Source organism: Chelonia mydas, chromosome 3 (assembly GCF_015237465.2).
Source record: "Chelonia mydas isolate rCheMyd1 chromosome 3, rCheMyd1.pri.v2, whole genome shotgun sequence".
NCBI classification, from domain to species: Eukaryota; Metazoa; Chordata; order Testudines; family Cheloniidae; genus Chelonia; species Chelonia mydas.
Window position 1 is genome coordinate 54510395 of NC_057851.1, and position 21940 is coordinate 54532334.

Consider the following 21940-nt stretch of genomic DNA (forward strand, 5'->3'; position numbering starts at 1 on the left):
TAACCTAAGTGTATCCTGCTACAGATTAAGCCCATTACTTCTTGTCCTACCTTTGGTGGACAGGGAGAACAATTGATCACAGTCTTCTTTATAATATCTCTTAACATATTTGAAGACTTATCTGGTTCCCCTTCAGTCTCCCCCCCCCCCTTTTAAAAACCTTTCCTCATAGGTCAGGTTTTCTAAACCTTTACTCATTTTTTTCTCTCCTCTGGACTCTCCAATTTGTCCACATCTTTCCTAAAGTGCTGCGCCCAAAACTGGACACAGAACTCAAGCCGAGGTCTTACCAGCACAAAGCAGACTGGGACAATTACCTCTTGTGTCTTATATACGACACCCCTGTTAATACATCCCAGAATATTATGTCCCAACTGCATCATGTTGGCTCATATTCAATTTGTGATCCACTATTATCCCCAGATGCTTGTCAGCAATATTACTGCCTAACCTGTTCTTTCCCTGTTTTGGCTTGTGTTCCTTTCCCATTATTTTTAATACTAACTGTGTAAAGCATCTGGTCACAGTTAATCTTTGAATGAGGACTGAAGCAAAATAGGCATTAAACACCTCAGCCTTCTTGGTGTCGTCCATAAATTAGCTCTCCTTCCCCACTAAGTAGAGGGCCTACACTTTTCTTCATTTTTCTCTTGCTCCTAATGTATTTATAGAGACTTTTCTTATTGCCTTTTATGTCCCTTGTTAGGTGCAACTCATTTCGTGCCCTAGCCTTTCTGATTTTATCCCTACACGCTTGCACTATTCTTTTGTACTCATCCTTAGCAATGTGTACATGTTTCCACTTTTTGTGGGATTCCTTCTTGATTTTCAGATCACTGAAAAGTCTACAACCATTGAACTGAATTTCTCTCCTCTAACTCTCTCCTGAATTCTCTCCAACCCAGATTCTCACTTCTCCACTTAACATGGCTCCCACCACGGTCTCTAACAACCTCTTCTTGTAGGTCTCAAGGCTTCTACTCTATTGTCATTGTCCTTAATCTCTTGTCTCTGATCAGTGGTATTTAAAGCAGCCTTCTTGAAATCTTGTTGTACCCCTCTTCCACACCGTACTTCCAGCTTCTGTGACCATCTACATCTGGTTCTCCTATGTCTCTGGTTATTTCCTCAGCATTTCTTTCAATGGACTCTCCTTCCCCTACTCCCACAACTTCCACTATCTGTGGAGTCTCTCGGGGCTTAGTCCTTTGGGCCCACTTTCTCTTGCCTCCCCACCTCCCACTTCAGAAGATCTTAACTGTCCACATGGCTTACTCACAGATCTCTCCCTCCACTTTTGGAGAATCTCCTACATCCAATCCTGAATCACAGTTTGGATCTCTGATGTGGCTCATTGTCAATTCAACAATTAAATTAACTAAAACTAAACTCATCATTCCTCTACAAGTCTCCCCACTCACCAATTCTATAGACAATACCATCATCCTCCAAGTCACTGAGAATCATAACATATCAGTTATCTTTAACTCTGCCTTTTCCCTGGGCATCAAGGCTGCAACCAACTCTTGCTGCTTCTTCCTCCCTAACATATTCAAGATCTAGCCTTTTATCTGGACATATCGCTTACTGTAATCCAGGCCCTTGTTTTCCCTCTTGACTCCCACAATTTCCTCCTCTCTGCCATTTCTGACATCCACCTTGCCCCCTTCAATCTATTCAAAGTTGTGCTGTTAAGATTATCTCCTTGGTTGATTGCTCTGTTCTTGTGGCCCCACCTACCCCTTTGAACCCATTACAGAAATTTCAAGGTTCTTATACTGACATTTAAGGCCCTTTACAACAGTGCCTCTCTCTACTTATCCACACACATTGCGACCTGTCTCCTCTGCTCTACTAATGAAGTCAGCCACAAATCACCTGTCAGTTCCTCTGCCAGCTTTCACAAGCATATGCTTCCATGCCATCCCATATCCATGGAACTAAAGCCTCTACCCTGCCTTCATTCAACTCTATCCTCAAGGCCTACTTCTATCATAATACTTAATGGGAAACTTAACTCAATGGCTAAGTAGAAGGCTAGCAGCGATTATTCATCCTATTTTGTTTATAATTAAAATAAGAATGAAAAGACGGACAACTCAAAGCCATCTAATGTAATGCAGACAGCTAATTTATGCAATGTGTTCTTATGGTTAACCTCTTTCTCTCTCCCTCTCTTCCTCCAATTATCTTTGTTGTAGTTTGTCTTAAAATTAGATTGGAATCTGTGTCCTGAAGAGCTTGTCTCTTACAGTGTGTTGTACAGCTCCTACTACACTGTACAGCACTGATCCTGACTGGAGCCTCCAAGCACTACTGAAATATAAATAAAACAAACTAAATGAACAGCAAGCCTGCAAATCTACATTAAAGCTGTGTGCTAAAGCATGGATTAGTGATATCATGTCAAATACAGATCCCACTTCCTTGACCTCAGAGATATGGCTTTGAAACAGTGCTGGTGCTAGGCATAAGTAGACAAAGCAATTGTGTAGGGCCCCCTATTTACTTTTTTAATGTGTGTTGTGTGTATTCCTGCTTAGGGCCCCCAAACTGGTTTGAATAAGTATGTCAATATAAGTATCGTGTCCAGGAATATTAACTCCTTTATAACACAGAACTACAGTAAGGGTCAAATGTCTTCTTGGTCATTTATTTTTATAAAAATATATAGGGAAATATACTAAAAACATACATATTTTCTTCTGAGAAAGGAAACTGACAAAAGGAAGATGCGTTAAAACAGAACTAGGGTTATCTAAACAAATTTAATACACAGATTAATGTTAAAATTTAAGATGAGATATTCAAAATATAAGTGCTTTTCCTAGCAATTTCAATTGAGAATGAGCTTCTGACCCAGTTTTATTTTTCCTTTCTTGCCTATGATGAAGTTATGACTTTGCTAACTATAACCCCAATTCTGTGAACTGTTTTGTGCAGCTGAACCCCTGGAGCTTTATGCAAACATAGGGATCCACAAGCACAGGGCCTGTAATTGTCTTAAAGCCAGTTTGTTTGTTTCAGAGTCCATTTAATTGTTGACTTTTTGTTTGTTTTGGGGGAAGGGGAAGAAATATCATTAGATTTTATTTTTAAAAAATATTTATACGAGACGCAACATGGTATATGAGCCACAAAAACCAGTCCAATGAAATGCTGCCATTTCCCCCGTATTTTGTTAAAAATGTTGTTGTTCTCCAAGAATGCCGAGTTTTGAATTCTTACTTTACTGTTACAGCCAGTATATTTCTCCCTTTCGAAATCTTGCAAGCTTCACTTAGTTTCCTAAAAGGCTTCATTTGAAATTCTATATGAACTATCAAAGATAAGCTAAGTACACAGACTCCTCTTATAAAGACCTGATATATGAGCCATGCAGTATAAACACTTAGCTGTATGAAACCTACTTTTAGCTTAACACTTAAAGTTGAGCAAGCATTTTTCTAAGTCAAAGTTCTCACCTTCACTATAATAGTTCAGTGTTCCAGGAATTCCTATTTCATCTAAGATTTTACTGGTTTACATTTCACATCATTCCTTTAAAAAAACGAACTATGAACTATTACTAGATATTTTATAGAGACATTTCAAGATACATTAAAAGTCAGACATTTTCACTCTTACTGTTTTAATTCCGTGTCTCTGAAACAGACAGAAACCTAGCACACTAAAGGTTTTAAAAGACTGCTATGCTTAGGTGTCAAACATTTCTTGACGTCTGTGACAGCTGGCAGCTGCAAACATCCGACTGAAAGCCCCATCTGCTGCTTCACAGCTTCCAGTCGAGGATGTTTACAGTCGCTCACTGTCAACAGCAATACACACTCCTTAGCTGTTTACTTCACATTATTAACCAACAGGAGGATCCAAGCAAGTTGCTTAAGAAAACTGGTACAACCTCTCTCCATGTTGCCATATTGCTACATGCAAATGTACAAAGTAGCCTGTTTTCACACGTTTTTATTAATAAGATAACTTATGACTTCTAGTGGAATAGTTTGAAACATAGGTATATTTAATACTCAAACGTTATATAATTTAAATATGTCTGTTTTACATATGGTATAGAATTACAGTAAAGATTTATGGAAGAAGTGACTTGCATGCTCTGTTGCAACTTATTGTGAGTCCAAGATACTAACAGAACAGTCATGGTGGTGTTTATTATTGCATTACTATGCAATCCACTAAGTTCACTTATCAGTAACATAAAACTTTACAGTAAATATAGTGACAGATCTTTTATTAGCCACTGAAACAGAAGATCTAATTTTAAGACTGTTTTAATATAATGATGGGATTGGCTTTCTTCCTTTCTGCAAAGAGGAATGGAGGAAGCTATGTGATCTTAAAATTAACTTATCCAACCTTTGCTCCAGAATGACTGCAGAAGATAACTGGGCGTGGGGGAGGGAGTTAGCATGCTCTGTGAAAACTTATGTAAAGTTTAAATGGGTAATAAAACTTTACTAATTTACTGTTTTGGATAACCAGTTGCCATTAAATCACAGAGTTATCAGAATTACAGTATTTACCACAGAACAAAAAACACAACAATATCTGACATAATGAGTCTCAGTGGTGCAGTTTTGCAGTTGGTTTCTTCATCCTAACTCCTGTTTTCTTATGCAGATAATGAAGGGGGAAACAGAAGATTAAGAACTCAACTATTTTTCCAAATTAATTCAAAACCATAGAGAATCAGTTACGTGATTAAAGTGGCATAAGTAGGAAGTTATTTTCCTTGGAACTTGCCTTAAAATGAAGTTATATAGCAAACTAACTAGTTTATGGGAAGAATATAGCTGCTTGGAATGCAAAAATCTGTGGTATTTAAAAAAAAACAAAATGTGAAGAATCCTCATAAATCACTATTTCAAAACACAGGGGTTATATTTTCTATACTAAGGTTAAGAAATTTAATCTTCCAGGCAGCAGGTGAAAACAAGCATAATTATGTTGAGGTCTCTCTCTTTATTCACTACCAACTTTGAGCTATTAAAACTTGCTAAGGAACCACATTTTCTCAATGGGTCAAGTCACTAAGGGAACAAAGCAAACTTTATTAACGCTGTGGCAATTCTACATTCCAGGAATTCTTAGCACTTGGCAGCCGTACACTCCAGACCAGAGAGATTGATCCTCCCTCTACATAGCAGAATGACCAAGACTAACTTTGTGAAATTCTCACTAAGATGCTCACTTCAGCGAGTTACATATAGAATTACTTAATAAATCCCTTTGTAGAGTCTATAGAGCAAAACAAAGGTTAAGAAAATATTTCCTTGATTATGGACTCTTAAAAACTCTTGTAAAATGTAATCCAAGCAGAAAATGAGTGAACACACACCGTACAACACAATGCACACTGAGTGCAGAACTAGATATAATTCAGTGATAGCAGAGGGCAAAGATTTCAGTTTAATTATACCTTGTCACAAACTGAAGATTAATAAATTTACAGATGGAAGGCTAATCTAATATCTACAATTCATTAATAGAAAAAATGTGGGGGTGGGGGGGTGGGAAGAGAAAGACTAACAAGATCTTAGTTGTTTGAATTCATTAGATGAAGGACACTGTGTCACAACAATACACTATATCATTTTCCTCATGTATAGTTCCCTTTCAACTATTGCAAGACAAACAGATTAGATCTATATTAAAGTCAAAGCAAGGTCACATCTAAAATGTGAGCCAGTTTTACCAGTAAGATAAATGCCCATTTATGCAAGACAATTTAAGATTAGGTGTTTCCACTATATGATGATTTTCCAATTTATATTGTGCGCAATTTGTATACTGTAAAGTAATTCATTTAGCAGGATAATGTAACATTTACAGCATTAAATAAAATGTGTTAAAAGACAGAAATATCAGGTAATTAAAGCTTTTTATGTATTAGTAGTATAGATGCAGAGATTCTGAATGGCCATGACTGAGAAATTAAAGAGTGTTCCAACAGGCTAATACACTTTTGGGATGGTCTTCATAAACTTGTGCCTTTATGTTCACATCTTAGCATGATAACTTTCCATGTTATCAGTGGTAGTACAATTAAGGAACTTTTGGTCGTAAGCCCATTGAGTTTTTCACAGAACAACAAATAAAAATTATATGAATTATCTGGTGAAGGAGGTATAGAAGGGCAAGAGAACTGTTATTAAAAAAAGGCAACACAAAACTGTCACTCAAATTAAATTCATGATACAATTGAAAGTTAGCTGGGCAACTAAAATGGCTTCACTTTTCTACCACCTGAAACAGGCAAATGCATAAAGGTAAATTATAGTCATTCAGTTAAATTAATCTAATGTCAAAATGCTAACAAAATAAATAATACAAACCAAAACATGGAGAATTTACAAGACCCATGATAAAAAAAGTCACTCCTTCGCATGTTGCAACCCATTCCCCAACAGTATGTTGTCTACTTATTACAACTTATGTGGACAGAGACTTTGTTCTCATATTTAACATTAATCCAAAGTTCTTCATCCTTCCATTTCTATCACATAGAGTATAGGCAGGGATAAGTGAGAAATTACAACTTAATTTGGTATTCACTTTTTCTGTGAGACAGTGCACTATTTGTTGGTAGCTTTTATTCCCAACTCTGAGATGTTTGTGCCTGTTCTGAAATGCCTTTCACTCAGTATTTTAGAGCTGTGGGTTGATATGCAGATTCCAATGCATTGAGCAAACATGAGTGCAGTTGCAGTCAGGTGAAATTCAGCACAGTATTTTCCATCTCACTTTGGTAAAGTGACAGTTCAGACATCTTAATAGGAAAGATTTATCTGTTTCCCAAAATAAAACTTGAACAACACTTAGTGCTTTATGTCAGATGCCTCCCCATATTGTCTGATGTAAGTTTCACTTTTTAAGATGGTTTATTTAGGAGGGTGAATAATATACTGAGTTATATACAAGTCTTAAAACAATAATCTCCACGTGGAAATATTGGGGCGGGGGGGGGGAACCCAGGAACTTACTTGTTGGGTCCAATTCTTCCCATTTCAACTTCCATTATAATTTATTTAAGCTGCACACTCAATCAGGGAACACCACACTGCATGGCCATTAAGAGAAGATTCCTGGAAATTCAAGACATGAACTGTATTATACATTTACAAAAATTAGTTGAATGGATTATTGTAATTACAGAAGCTCAGTTAGGATTTCATATCATCTGGCTCCCATCATTAAAATTGTTTTCTAGAAGTGAATTAAAACAAGTTTGAAGTCAAATAGTTGGATTGGAGAGCAAGCCTCACTTTACTGTTCTATGTTTTAGAAAACTACATTAGGAAATTGACGTACTGGCTGATAATGGTTGTCCGAAACTGACTCCCCTGGCCTCCTTCAGCAGGTGTTGAAAAAAATTTAACTGCTTGTGTAGAAACAGTTTTAGGACCATTTCAGAAAGCTTACAAGACCCAGCTGGGCACAAGACTAAAGTAAGTGATAATACCACACAGATCTAGTGCCAATACCTGCTAAGAAAACCTATCAATTCTTAAAATATTTTTAGGAAATTTATACATAAAGTTTTCCTAGCCACTCAAGAGGTTTCCAGGTAAACTCACTCTGCATCTATGACAGAAGTATCCACAATGAAGTGGATGCAATTTTCATGTGGTAATGTGAAATAGCAAGTTGCTGTGGCTAGTAGTTTGGAGTAGGGAAATGGTTATTCCTGAAGTTGCACACTCAGCAGCTGGTTCCTATCTTCAGTACTTCTGGTGGAACTGTTACAAAGAGAAGAAACACAATTACTGAAATGCCACTATTGAGTACCTTGCAAACTTTTTTCTGTAAATCGACTAAAGGTAGATACAGGTTTCCCAGATTTGCTATCTGCCCCAGTAAATTGTAGTCTTTGGCTTTGAAATCTGTCTACACTGTAAGCTAGAGGTGTCCCCTGTCCGTGTAACCATACTCTCAGTAGCTCTCATCAGGCCAGTGTGAGTATAAACACTGTGTAGCTGTGGTAGCACTGTTGGCAGCACTGGTGGCAGAGCTGTGCCAAGTACATACCTACCAGTTTTAGTAACTCGACTGCTGCCAACAGAGTACAGCAGCTATATTGCTATTTATACTTGCATTAGCTTGATGAGCGCTACTGTGAATACGCGTACACAAGCAGGAAAATCACACACCCCTTGCTTGCCTAAAACTGAACAGAGAAACAGTGAGGAAAAAAGTACAGGCACAGCAGGATTATATACTGTATATACTCGTTCATTAGCCCGTTCGTTTTTAAGCCGACTCCACCAAGATGGATAGGTAAAAATAGTAAAAACTGTATGACCCTTTCATAAGCTGACCCTATATTTCAGGGGTTGGCAAACTTTGGCTCCCGGCCCATCAGGGTAAGCCACTGGCGGGTCAGGATGTTTTGTTTACCTGGAGCATTCGCAGGCACAGAGCCCCTCAGCTCCCAGTGGCTGCGGTTTGCCATTCCCAGCCACTGCAGATGCTCCAAGTAAACATATTTTCTGCACGTTATATTTTGTGAAATGTATGGGTCAAATGTCATGCAGATCTGCAGCACTGCTCTTTTGGTATTCCTTTCAAGGCGATCTAGTCCACTAAACAAAGCTTTTGCAACTTTAAAAGGCTGCAGTATTGACATCAATAAATGGGTCGGCAAACTTTGGCTCCCAGCCTGTCAGGGTAAGCCAGGTCGGGATGTTTTGTTTACCTGGAGCGTCTGAGGCATGGAGCCCCTCAGCTCCCTGTGGCCGCGGTTCGCCATTCCCAGCCAACAGTGCCACTTCCTGCAGCTCCCATTGCCTGGGAACAGCGAACCACAGCCACAGGAAGTGGAGGGGCTCCATGCTTGTAGACGCTCCAGGTAAACAAAATGACAACGTATTAGATATTCAATTCAATGATTTCATAGAGTTCAAAAAAATCATCAAATTTTGGTGTAGACCCGTTTATAAGCCAACCCCCGCTCTTTGATGCATCACTTTTTTACCTAAAATATTCAGCTTATGAACGAGTATATACACTAGATTAAGTTTATTTCTTTTTCCACATTAACCTAATTTCATTAATGTAAATTATTTACACCAGAAGCACTAACCATGATACTGAAATTATGGAAAATATCTTTGAGAATTGAGCTCATTTCATTTTAAGTTTTCCTTTCTACTTTTCTTACATCCCTCCTTTTGTGTCTTCAGCCCACAGCATCCCACATTTGGGCTTCAGACAGTTGAGAAGCACAGTCAGGGCTGAAAAAAACCCCACTGGCCCACAGCAAATAGACAGCTTTCCCAATGTCATTTTCTGCAGAAACTAAACTTTGATTTTTGAAAAATTAAGTTTCTAGCCCTTAAGATTGAGAATAAAGCCTTCTAAATGCAAACCTGGGATAAACTAATGAAATTCTTTATTACTAAGCTTGCAGACAGGTAGTTCCAGGGCTTCTCCTACTGCTCAGAGCTGTCCCTGGCTGAAGTGAGTGAAAACCAACCACTATATTTTCAGAGTTGTTTTTCCAGATTCCTGTGAGCAGCATTTAAAGTGACAAGAATCAAATCAATTTCATTCTACTGCTGTCTGAGACAGCCTGGAGCAGCCACAAGAGGAGGCAGATCCAAAAAACTGACACTAGAGGAAGGTAAGAGTGGCAAAGATACATGCCTCTATTGCAACAACTATGAGTACAGCTAGGCAGGAAACAGTTTGCACAATTTCAAAAAGTTTTACCATCCCCTATCAGACGAAGGCTGAAATTTCAAATTTTCACACACTGAAAAGCCAATTAAAAAAAAAAACTGGATCAGGTCTAATGAAACATTGTGAATTTCAAAACATGTTTTGATTTTAAACTTTTTTGTTTCAAAATTTAAGTTACACAACAGTGTAAAAACATAAAAAAAATGAAGTCATTCCTAACCAAAAAAAAGTTTACATTTCAAGTATCAAAAAATTTGGTTTTGACCAAAAAAACCTTAATCTTCCCATGAAAAGGTTTTGCTTCAATGAACTGGCATTTTTCTACAGTAAAAAGTTTCATCCAAAAATTCCTGACCAGCTCTAACCAGGAACCTAGGGAGTGGAACACCTGCTCTTTCATTGCCATTTCTGGCCAGTAATTTTTTTTTCTCTGGTTATTAGGGTTATTAGGGTCAGGTAAGCATGTCCAGGTCCTACAGGTGCCTGGATAAACATATGAGGGAAGAACTGATGGGATAAGTTAAAACAGAAAAATATGGGAGCAAGGGAAGGTGGGCTTTTAGGAGATGATGACAGCAGAGAAAACACAGTATAGGGACAAAGAATAAAAAAGGTGATAGAAGGAAAGAAGAAAAGGGAGAAACAAGAGCACTCAGGATGATCCACTGTGAACATACAACAAAAGCAAGAGAAATGTAGCAAATATGACCTGTTAAATAACACTGAAATATATTTTACAAATTTCACCAGTATTCAGTGAATAACAAACACTTTTTGTAAAACACAGCCAGCTCCAGGTGAGCAAATGCTATACAGAAAATACATTAGATGAATATAGATGGAATTCACTGAATATATTCAATAAATTTTTTTCTGCTATTTGATCAGTCCTATGAGTAAGTTAACATTAAATAGTAAATTTGATTTACAATGTCTACAGTTCACTACAGAACACATGAACAGTACAAAATTGTTTTATTCTTTTAAATTTCAAGGATTGGGCACAGATAGGTGACTATTCCAAGCCCTAGGTATGGTTAAATATTGACATACCTACTGTAGAAGAAAACTGAGGCCTAAGTCTCCTTTACACCACTTTACCAGAGAAAATGGTCTAGTGGGCTAGAGCGCTTATTTATGGTTGGGGAGATGCTCGTGCAAGTCATTGCTCTACTAGACTTTCCGTGTGACCGCGGGCAAGTCACTTGGGGAAATAAGCGAAGCACAGAAGCCTATCTTCAAACTAGGGATAGTACATCCCTACCTCACAGGGTTGTTGGGAGGATAAATATATTAAAGATTGTGAAGTGCTCAGATACTCCAGTAATGGGGGTCATATGAGTACATAAGATAAGAGCCTTTAATGAGGCAAAAGGTAGCCTCTAGGTGTACTCAATGAAGGATAGGCTCCCTAGATGGCATAAAGCTGCCACAATGATGTCAGCCCCCACATAGTAGCATTCCAGGGCAGGGAGTGGGCAACCGCAGAGTGCCCCGTGCTTTAACTAGTTTTGGCTTCCCACTGCCTGGAGACAGCTCTAAATTTGCATCAGGCAGGCCCCTGGCTTCCCCATGAAGAGAGAAAACACAAAGTGGTGTAGAGCACCTTTGCCTCTCCATTGCCACTCTTCCTGTGCAGAAACAGAGAGCAGGAATGCCTAGACACATAGGAACAATTAGCTCAAATCACGGCAGGGTCTAGTTAGTCTCAAATGATTAGATATTGATAAGCTGACTTCCACTCTATTACTGTACAGAGATCTTTTTAGTCAAGATCTTAACAAGCAGAGATCTGTGGGGATTTCACAGGTCCCATAGCATTTTTGTAAGAGCAAGATTTTGAACTAATGCTTTTAGTCCAAGTTTTCTCACTAAAAAGTAGTGCAATGTATTAGCTGGTTGCTAACTTCACACCCATCGTATTTATGTGCCAGTTTGTGCCACACAACAGGAAATCTTTGGCACTGCACTGACAAAGCAATTCAACTATTTTCTGGGTGTTCTGCATAAACTATAATCACTAATACCACATAATAAAGTGGTTTTATAAGAAGTTTGTTATAGGGAAGTGCATAGCTAAAATATGGGAACATTCTTGTTCTTAAAGAAGCACAAGTCATAGTAAATGAACTCTAATTGTCATCAAATATAGAGTGGGGTATTCACTGCAAGCCAAACCTGCTTGAATTCTAGCTCTCAGTTGCTTTATGAAGGATTCCCTGTTCCTGGGTATCAATATTGCATTGAGGCGAGCAGGGTGAAGAGAAGAACACCTATAAGCCAGTTAACGCCTGTATGTTCCTGTGGTTGGTAATTAAATACCGTGACCCAGGGGACAAAGTGTTGACATTTATTGCCTGGGTCATGGACCTGAAATCCTGTTAATGTTATACCTTTAAAGTTCCTATTACCTCCAGTGCAATTACTGATTAAAGAGTTACTTCTTACAGCTTTTCTAGAAGTAGAGGAAAATGTAACTGAGTCAAAAAGTTATGTTTAAAAAAAAAAAGCACCAGTTAAAAGATCCCTACTAGACCAACTATCTTAGGAAAACGGGTTTAGCTATTTAAATAGGCCACTTAAATAAGACATAGTTAGGGCTAACTTGCCTTCTGTGCACTAGTTAGTATGCAATTCTCACATTTCCCCCAGTACCGACACATTGGAATTTTAAACCAGGAAGGGGTGAGTAAAAAGGTCAAGTGAGCCTTCATTTTTTTAAATGTCATGTTCTTATCCAGTCACTGGAGGTCAGAATTATCTGGTTTATTTCCTCTCTTCTTACTCCAGCCCTTCCCCCACTAGTTATAACTCGCAGACACAGCACTTAAAGTATCCTCTTAATATTTCAGATATTTTCTTCCTACTCTCTGAAAGCCCAGTGTAAACTCTAAAGAACAACAACTATACATTTTAGATCTATTGTAGTAACGTGATAACGAATTATGAAGGATGACATAAGAACTGTGTTGTTGTTGAATGGCAGAACAATGGCTCAATGATTAGAGCTGGGAAAGGCAGGGTCAACAGACTCATGTTCTTTTCCTGACTTTGCCAGTGAGTTAATATAACAATACAAAAGGGGCCCTTTGAGCTCTAAATGCTGTACAAATGCATAAGAAATGTGGAGATTTCCAAAGCTAACTAAGGGATTTGTCCTCACTTTGAAATTGTGTGTTGTGTGGTGGAGTGTACTAGTTGGCTTTGAAAACCTTGACCCTGTTCCCTTCCCTAAAGTGCTTACAATTTATATATGGCCCTCATCACAGTAGTATCTGAGTACCTGATGTAATTAATGGATTTGTCCTCGAAACACTGCAGTGGTGTAGTGAAGTATCATCTCCATTTTACAGACATAAAACTGAGGTACAGGGTAGGTTAAGTCAGTGGTTCTCCACCAGCGGTACACAAAGGTCTTCCATGATGTACATCAACTTAAAAATTTCATACAGACAAAATGAGAAAGTAATTTTTCAGAAGTAGTGTGTTGTGACACTTTTATAGTTTTATATCTGATTTTGTTAGCAAGTAGTTTTTAAGTGAGGTGAAACTTGGGGTACACAAGACAAATCAGACTCGTGAAAGGGGTACAGTAGTCTGGAAAGGTTGAGAACCACTGGGTTAAGTGAGACTTCTCCTAGGTTACAGAAGAAATCTGTGGCTGAATCAAGAATTGAACCCAAGTTTCCTGAGTCCAAATCAATAATGCTCACTTGGTAAGAGTGCTTCCAGATCCTTGGTTGAAAGGGTGTTCTAAATGCAAAAAATTAGTACCATTTAAAAAGACAATGAAACCTGTTTCTAATGTAACTGTTAGTTAATATATACTGGTAAGTAATTTACAGAGGGTTTTCTTCATTAAGAGCTTGTCTGCACAGCCCTGCAGTCAGGATTACTGGGGTGTGAATTTTAGAAAGAGGAGTTTGTTAGTTTCACCTAATTCCCAAAAGGTAGCTCACAAAATCACCCCACAATATTATCTCCCAACAATAGCAGTCAGAGGCTTTGATAGCAAATGATTTTAAAAGATTTGTGTTAGACACACAATCAACATAGGTCTGATTGATGTTTTGGTTAAAAAAAAAACAGAACAGGGTACTAAGATATATTCACTTCTATTTTGAGGAAATACCTGTCAGTCAGTCATGATTTTATCACTTGCATATCTTGCAAGTCTCCTGCTGCTTGCATGGAAAGAATACTATCCTCAGGCACAGGAAAATGTGGTACATTTTGCCATTTTCCATCTTGTACTAGAAACTTTTTAACTCAGGCAGAGCATGAAGTGTTAGGAATTATTTTTAAACCATTCATTCAACAGGAGGCCCTCCTGAGAAACAGGACTTTACTCCAATTATACAACCTTACATACTTCAGTGAAATTTATATTAGTTTTGGCCTGATACTACAGTCCTTATTCTGGCAAAGCTCACATCAGCCTCACAGTGAGGACTGTAGGATCATCCTCCTTAGCTGCATTTGTATAATCCAGGAGTACTACAAAACGAAAGTATATCAGCTATGGAGTACAGAGAATTTTAGCTCATCCTTCCATAGACACCAACATGATTAAACTAAGTTACTTGGGGTTTTTGTCAATTTATTTCATCAACTTCACCAAAATACAGACACACTATAGTTTTATTTTAGTGTTTCACCTAGATCACTAGTGATGTGGTAGATTAATTACCTATCAGAACTTTCTGATCTGTAAGGTTTTTTTTTTAAATAAATCTTGTGTGTGTGTTGATCCTCTTTCCCACCGAGAGTCCCCACACAGAGTGAAGTATGCAGGGGTCTGCCTGCACCCATGCAGTAGCAAGATCGAAACTTAAGAACGAGCCTGAAAAACCAATTTCTGATTTTGCAATGTACACAGCCTATTCAGGATCGAGTGTTCTAGGTTTTCCTTTTTTCAGCGTCAAGAAAATAGGTTAGAAATCCATACAACCACCACTCTCTTTTGGAGCCCAATCTTTTTCAGTACAGTCTTACATTGAATTAATCAATTAATTTTCAATGGTAGTGTCCCAGAGATGAAGGGCTATTGATATTAGGAACGACAGGTATTAGATTTCACTGTCTGCATTTAAATGGTTAATGCTTTTCTTACCATAAAGAAAGATTACTTGTAAAACTGGATACGCAAGAACACAAGAAAAGAAAATTTAGCTCTAATCTACAAACTACACAAAAATCCCAGAAATGCTAAGATATACAGCAGGAGATATTACCTCGGTTACAAATCTGGCCTTTAGAACATAGATATAACAGAAATTAATCCTCAATTAGATCCCTTACTAGCAGCCTCTCAGTAATATTGCTATTTTGAGTATCTGTACAATTTTTGGTTAAAAACCGTCCTGTGACTAAGAGCCATAATGCAGTAGTAAGAGTTTTATCTCACATATACAACTATTAGCATTTAGATCTAAGTTTTTTCAAAACCAACCTCTTATATTCAGAATTTTATTATTAAGACAATTAGATTTTACTTTAAAAAGACGCTAATGTGAAGGTTTATACAGCAAATATTGAAACCCTGCATTTAAATTTGTGCTAGACAAATATAACCTTCAAACCTTTCAAGGTTACCTTTCCCTATTTGAAAATGCTTCAGGAAAGAGAAAAAATGCAGTTTAAGGAGACAAGAATTTCCATTACTCTCTAACTAGAGGCCACACCCTACACAACAATTAATGACATGAAAGAATTTTGATTCAAAACTCTACAACAAGTATCCAGCCTGAGGCAAAGTAAAACTTTTTCATTTTCAGAGAAGAAAAGAAACTCTTACTCAATAAGTAGCAATTATGCTGTAGAATTTATATGCTGAGCACGACTGAATGTAAGAACACGAGAGCAGTCAACCATAGCTTCAGCGCTTTGAGTATGATTAACAGAATGAACTTTAAAAGGTCAATTAAATGTCAACAAATTTTAGAGAGAGATTCTTCTTAAATTTGGTCAATGTGTAATGGCACCCTCTAAATCAGTAATGTCATCTTTACATTTAAATTCTACACAACCTAAATTTATGTATGCACATATAGGATAGATAAATACTAATTAATCTATAGAAAATAAGTTATGTTGTTGGCTTTAATACGACTAAGCTGTCTTTTTTTAGTTGTCTTTTATTAGTTTAATCAAGTACACTGAGACACCCTTTCTTCCATTTCATTCTAATCTTCAAGGGGAAAAAACAGTTTGTTTCACAGGATGAAAGCCTAGTAAATTACAACATTAGAACGAAGAGGCCTTCTGAGAACACAATTAGTACATTAGGTGGCTGTAACTTTTGAAGAACATAACTCTGTCACAAGTTTGGCAAAAGAGACTGTGACCACAATAATAAATAATGATTTTAAAAAATCACATACGTATTTTATTTTGCCTCTTCACTGTCACTTATCTTCATAGGTAAGTTTTTTAGTGGCTAGAGATTCTGGGAACATCTTAAAGCTGGATTTTCAGTGGATTGGTGTTCAACACTTTCTGAAAATCAGGCACTTAATGGCATCTCAAATTGGATACCCAAAATCACTGGTCGTTTTTTAAATTGTAGGCCTTTATCTAGTCGTACAAGGCCTAGCACAATGGGGGACAAACCCTGATTAGTCTCAGGAAACTACTGTCGCAAAAACAATCATATCAATACCAGTTTTCATCAGCAAGACCTTCAAAATAAAGTTAAAATAAAAGATAATAAAATATAAGATAAAATATATAAAAGATTTTTATGGGTGAATGAGGGGACGACAGAGGGAGACAGTGCAGAGTCACTTTTTCTGTAATTAAAAAGCGATGCAGTTTTCTGTAACGGCACTTGATAGAACTACATAGTGATGCATTACACATTCCTCCACAGGCACATTTTAATTCCTAATATAAATAATGGATTTGAAGAAAGGATGTTGCTGCACATACTAATCTGACAAAAAAAGAAAACACTCCAGAGGGCTTGACAACAGTCAAGATTAGTTTACATCGTCAACAATCACATGACAGCAGTATTAAACTTTGAAGTAAATGTATACAAGTAGAATTACTTTGAAAATGTAAGAAAATACTTTCCAGAGTTAGAGATCTGATGTATTCAGAGTAGCAGCTGTGTTAGTCTGTGTCCGCAAAAAGAAAAGGAGGACTTGTGGCACCTTAGAGACTAACAAATTTATTTGAGCATAAGCTTTCCTGAGCTACAGTTCACTTCATCGGACTACATGCATTAGATGAAGTGAGCTGTAGCTCAGGAAAGCTTATGCTCAAATAAATTTGTTAGTCTCCCCTAAGGTGCCACAAGTTCTCCTTTTCTTTTTGTAGATCTGATGTAGTTTATCTTGAGGGTTTTTTTGCACACTGATGTTGCCTGTGCATGCCCACTCCCATAAATTATTTTTTTAAAAATAATTCAACTTTTAATTATTTTAAATGAGGCATGGTTAGATTATTTTTCCTCTGGATGGTTATCTACACAAACTAACATCTGTTAAGAATATGTTACTATGGTACGTCAGAGGTTCAAAGCCACAGATGATTTTAAGTTTGGTCATATTTTAGAAAACCTATGTTTAACGCAGATAAATACTAGACATAATTAAAGTTACAAAACACAAGTATGCAGATATCAGATATCCTTAAGACTCAAATTACGCAATCATTTTAAGCAGCTCTTCAAATTGTTTTCAAGCCTTCCTTAAACTCAGACACTTTCAGCTAAGTATAACGATATAGTAATGTCTATGGGTCAGGCATCAAAGGACATTGGAGTTCAAAATATAGTTGCTACACGTAATTTCTTTCTACCTGCTCCCGTTTTTGTTCCTGCCAGAAAACAGAAAACTCCTGTATGCAGTGCAGAGTAAACCAGAGCTGGGGGCAAAAAGCAGGCGAGGGTGGGCTGAAGTACCAGTCGCTGCACCTGCAGATCTCACTCCAGCGGCGTCCTGTCCAGCAGCACTTGCGAGTAGTGTTACAGCGCGGGGCAGGCTGGAACCAAACCACAACAGATGAGACCCAGCAGACAGGTTGCTCCTACCTCTGGGGTCACCTCTGGAGTTCGCCCCCGCTGCTCTGCCCGGCGGGGCTGCAGAAAAGGGGCAGGCAAGGAAGCAGCCCGGGCCACCGGCAGTCCAGACCCGACAGGGGGATCAGAGGCGCCCACTCGCCCCAGCCGCATTTCAGACAAGTTGCGAACACCCTGTAGAAAAGTTCCCAGGCGCCGCGGCTGCTTCTCCGGCTGCAGCGGCGCGAGCGGCGGCTCCGCTGCCCCCTCCCCAAGGGAAGCCGGTCACCCAAGCGGAGCTCAGACGGCCAGAGCCGCCCGCGCCCGCCTCAGGTGGGAGAGCACCGGCCAAGGGCGGCCGGGCGGGGGACGAGGCCGCCGCCCCCGGGAAACGCGTCTCAGGGCGAGTCCCAGCGCGGGCTGGCGGGACTGGTGCCTGCTCCCTGCCAGGGCAGGTCCGGGGCGCGCCTGCCCGCCCTCCCCCGCCGCCCAGAGCAGCGGCACGCGCGGAGCTGGTCCAGAGGAGCGAGCAGCGCCCCCTCTCCCTACCTGCGCCCGCTCCCGACGGGCTGCAGCCCGAGCTCCCAGCAAAGTTCCCGGCTCCAGCAAAGTTCCCGCAGGCAGGGGGGCTGCTCGGCTGTGGGCGCACTGCGGCTCACCCCCGCCCCCTCGGGAAGGAGAGGGGACAGGAGTGGGAGCCACTTACCCGGACCAGGGGTGGGGAGGAGGCGCCCAGCGCTGGGAAAACAGCCCCCTCCCTCGGGAGCCGGGCGGCAGCTGGGCCAGAGGGGGCTGGGCATTGTCCTCCCTCCCCGGAGCGTCCTTCGGGCGGGCGCAGCTGCCGTCGGCTCAGACTCCTCCTTCCCTCGCCATGTTCTTTGTGTGTGTCGCTTTGGCCATTTCCCCCGACAGCGGCGGGCTTGGCAGCTCCAGCTCCCCTCAGCGGAGCCCCCAGCAGCAGCGAGAGGCGGGGGTGAGCCGCCGGAGACATAACAGCTGCCTGAGCTGCAGGTGACTGGGCATGACTCCGCTCCCCCCCTCCCAGTAAACCAAAGGGGATTCCGTCCCCTCCATCCTGACTCCTCCAATTAGCTCACGGGGAAGGGGGCGAGCCAGGCCAATGAAATGCCAGCAAGCCCGGAGAGTCCCATTAGGATGAGCCAATAGAAGGGAGAGAGGAGGCTGCAGATCCGCCCCCACACAGCTCCATTCTGAAATAAACCAGCTGTGGCCAGATGTGCAGAACAGCTGGGAGGAAGCAGACCAAGGCATTCGCAGTAAGCTGTCGGTTTGCAAACCTTTCTGCATAGAGGGACAGTGGTGGTGGTGGGGTTGTAAAGCAACTTTCCCGAAATGTAATAGCCACTTCGGTATGGAGTTGTACTAAAAATGCATTATGTATAAATTCTTTATTAAGAGATTCTGATTTGATTTATATGGTGTTAACTCACAAAAACAAGTAACAGAACTTTGCAGAAAATGAAGAAACAATTAAAAAGCCCTGATATCTTTAGCATTGTGTTTTGTTAAAATTCAAAATCAAGTTTTCTAATTCTGTGTAAAAAAATCTACTATTTTTGTTTTTTTAAATGGTTCATCTCAAATTTTTCAAATTTTTATTTTCATCTAACAAATTTGCAGAAGTTACTGATAATGGAAACTGTGATTAAGCTTTCACAAAGAAAATTATACAGCCAACTTGCAGAAACAATTGACAACCTTATTGCAGGATATGCTGTGATGGGAGTCCCTTCCAAATGCTCATTGTACCATAAGTTTGGAGACTAGCTCTGTGAGTCCACCATGCACTGTATTGTATAAGCTGTAGCCGTTGGCGAGGGTTCCCATAAAATACTCATGTTTCAAATAAGTAACACTAAAAAAACAAACCAAAAAACTGTAGGATTGGCAAAAACAAAAAATGCAAGTAGCCACGGTAGAACTCCAACAATTACAATAAAGATCAAACTAAGTTCCTAACTTTATCCACTAAGCGCAGCATGGTACAGGAGTACAAAGACAGATAAGAATATTACTGGGATTCCTCTACACCATTTTCCTGCCTTCTGGCCACTGTCTTGTATCTTCCTGCTATGGCCACTACTGGGCTAACATCATGGGTTTTTGCCGGACTTTTAGCTTTTCAGACCAAGCTCTTAAGCTCCTTGCTGCCTTGCCTTCCCCCATAGCCAGTTCTCAGGCTGCTACCTCTGACCTGGTGCTCCTGTTTCCACTCAGCCTCTGGCTCTTTCCTGAATCAGGTCCCCACTGGTCTCAGGATGTTACTTCCTTTTTTGGTACTCTACGAATTATAGATTTCTGTCTGTACTAGCTGGATGTTGAACAGGTAACAGTAGCCTCCGCTGACTAGAGCTTTCCCCTCCAGGTCAGTCAGAGGTACCTAGTAACAAGCCAGCAGATTCATTACATGCTTTTCATTCTACTTTATAGTTTTTATATTTCTTAGAAAATACATTAAATTTACTTTATATCTACTTGGTAATTATGGTTTTGTGACACAAATGGTTTTGGATCAACCTGATAATAAACCTTGGTCCCAAGCCTGCAGAGATTTACATGTTGTGAGCAGTCCTATGGAAGTCATTGATTGGACTGCATGATAATCTATATAATATTCCTGGAACATCACTCTGTATATTATGCTGAAGCCCAAAATGTCTGTTGAGTCACTGTGAAGTGATAGAAGAAGCTACAAACATGGGTGAGAGTTCTCTTTGTTCAGAATATCACCAGGTTCAAACATTTTTTAAACTCTCAATTTTTAAGCTTTCAATCAGTTTGACTTTACAACTTACACCTGGGTGGTGTACAACTACAGTAAGGCATGCCAAGAGTCCTAGACTATTGTGATATCTGTCAGCAGTAACTCAACCAATCACCATCCTTACTCTACAGGTAATTTACAGGCAACAACTTAATTGGTTGTATGGGGAAGACTGCACAAATGGATTTCGTGACCCAACTGCCTGTTGCACAGGCTTTCAGCTACTAGGTTCCACATAAAGACTTACTTCTAAATAATGGAAAATATGGTAATTACTGAAGACTTATTAGATGAAAATACAAATTTAAATTAACTATTTCAGTATAAATCAAAACAGAAAATATGCTGTTTTAAAACCAAGCTGGCAAAGCATTGATTCTGAAACTTAACACAAACAATTAAACAGTATGTGTGTGTGCATGTGTGTGTGGTCAGTGAGCTTGTTAAACCTATAATTTGTTACTTTTGGGGTTTGTATTACTATTTCCTATGAGTTATCCCAGACTTCAACATAATCACTGGGAGAGTAGCCAATAGGACTATAAGTATGTTCATATGGTGGTGAGTTACAAAAAGTGACACAGAACTTTAGAAAGGGAGAGTTCAATAAAATGAAGAGATTAGTCAAACTAGTCCTAAATTCAAAAGTAAAGGAAAGCATAGCAGGGATACTACTTAAGCCAACAATGATAGAGTCTCAAAAGGCACGTATACCCCACAAGAAGAAGGGAACCAGGAAGGCAATAAGTAAATCAGTATGGCTAAATGGCAGGGGTTGAAAGGTTACATAAGCCAAAGAGAGCTCCTTCAGTTTAGAAATCTAACCCTGGTGAGGTCAAGAAACAGGGGCAATAAACAGGCAACATGTAAGAGAGAAATAAGGAGGGCTAAGATGAATTTCAAAGAGCAAATAGCTAAAGGTATAGGAAGACAGCATGAAATTCTTAAGTATATTAGAAACAGAAGTCTGCAGAAGAGTCGGTGGATCACCATAGAATTTAAAAGGAGCAATTAAGGAAGATAACATTTCTGAGAAGCTAAATGATTTCTTTGCCCCAATCTTGGATCTGATCCAGTATGTCAGTTCCTGTATTCTTATGTTCTCATACCATCATCAAATGCATCCTAGCTGGCCACATTTCCTGCACTCCCTGCATTGAAGACATGCCCCTTCAGCCTTTCTGCCAGCATCCTGCTAAGTTTGCTTTCACCATATTGAACACCTCCCCAGCAGTTATGCCAGCTTTTGCACTTCTCATTTCTACTGCTCTATGCGTTACCCAGCTCTGAACTTATTTGTGTGCTTAATTTAAAGTCACTGGTAACTTAATATAACCCAGTGGTTCTCAAACTTTTGTACTGGTGACCCCTTTCATACAGCAAGCCTCTGAGTTTGACCCACCCCCCTTATAAATTAAAAACACTTTTTTTTAATATTTAACACTATTATAAAT

The 21940-nt window shown here is 39.4% G+C and overlaps 1 long non-coding RNA gene across 5 annotated transcripts in view; it reads right to left on the minus strand.

Annotated features, from left to right (window-relative positions):
* The window catches only part of LOC114022052, a 51858-nt gene extending 33063 nt beyond the window's left edge, over positions 1-18795 (minus strand). Inside the window, exons 1-4 of one of the 5 annotated variants that reach the window (XR_005224610.2) lie at positions 18408-18795; positions 17503-17685; positions 7593-7754; positions 6999-7100 (exon numbers count right to left, since the gene is read on the minus strand). This is a non-coding gene — a long non-coding RNA (uncharacterized LOC114022052). Of the gene's footprint in view, positions 1-6998; positions 7101-7592; positions 7755-17502; positions 18228-18250 lie in introns of those variants that run through there. The other 4 variants (XR_005224611.2, XR_003566323.3, XR_006289444.1 and 1 more) reach the window with 4 other exon arrangements.
* Positions 18796-21940: the final 3145 nt, after the last annotated feature.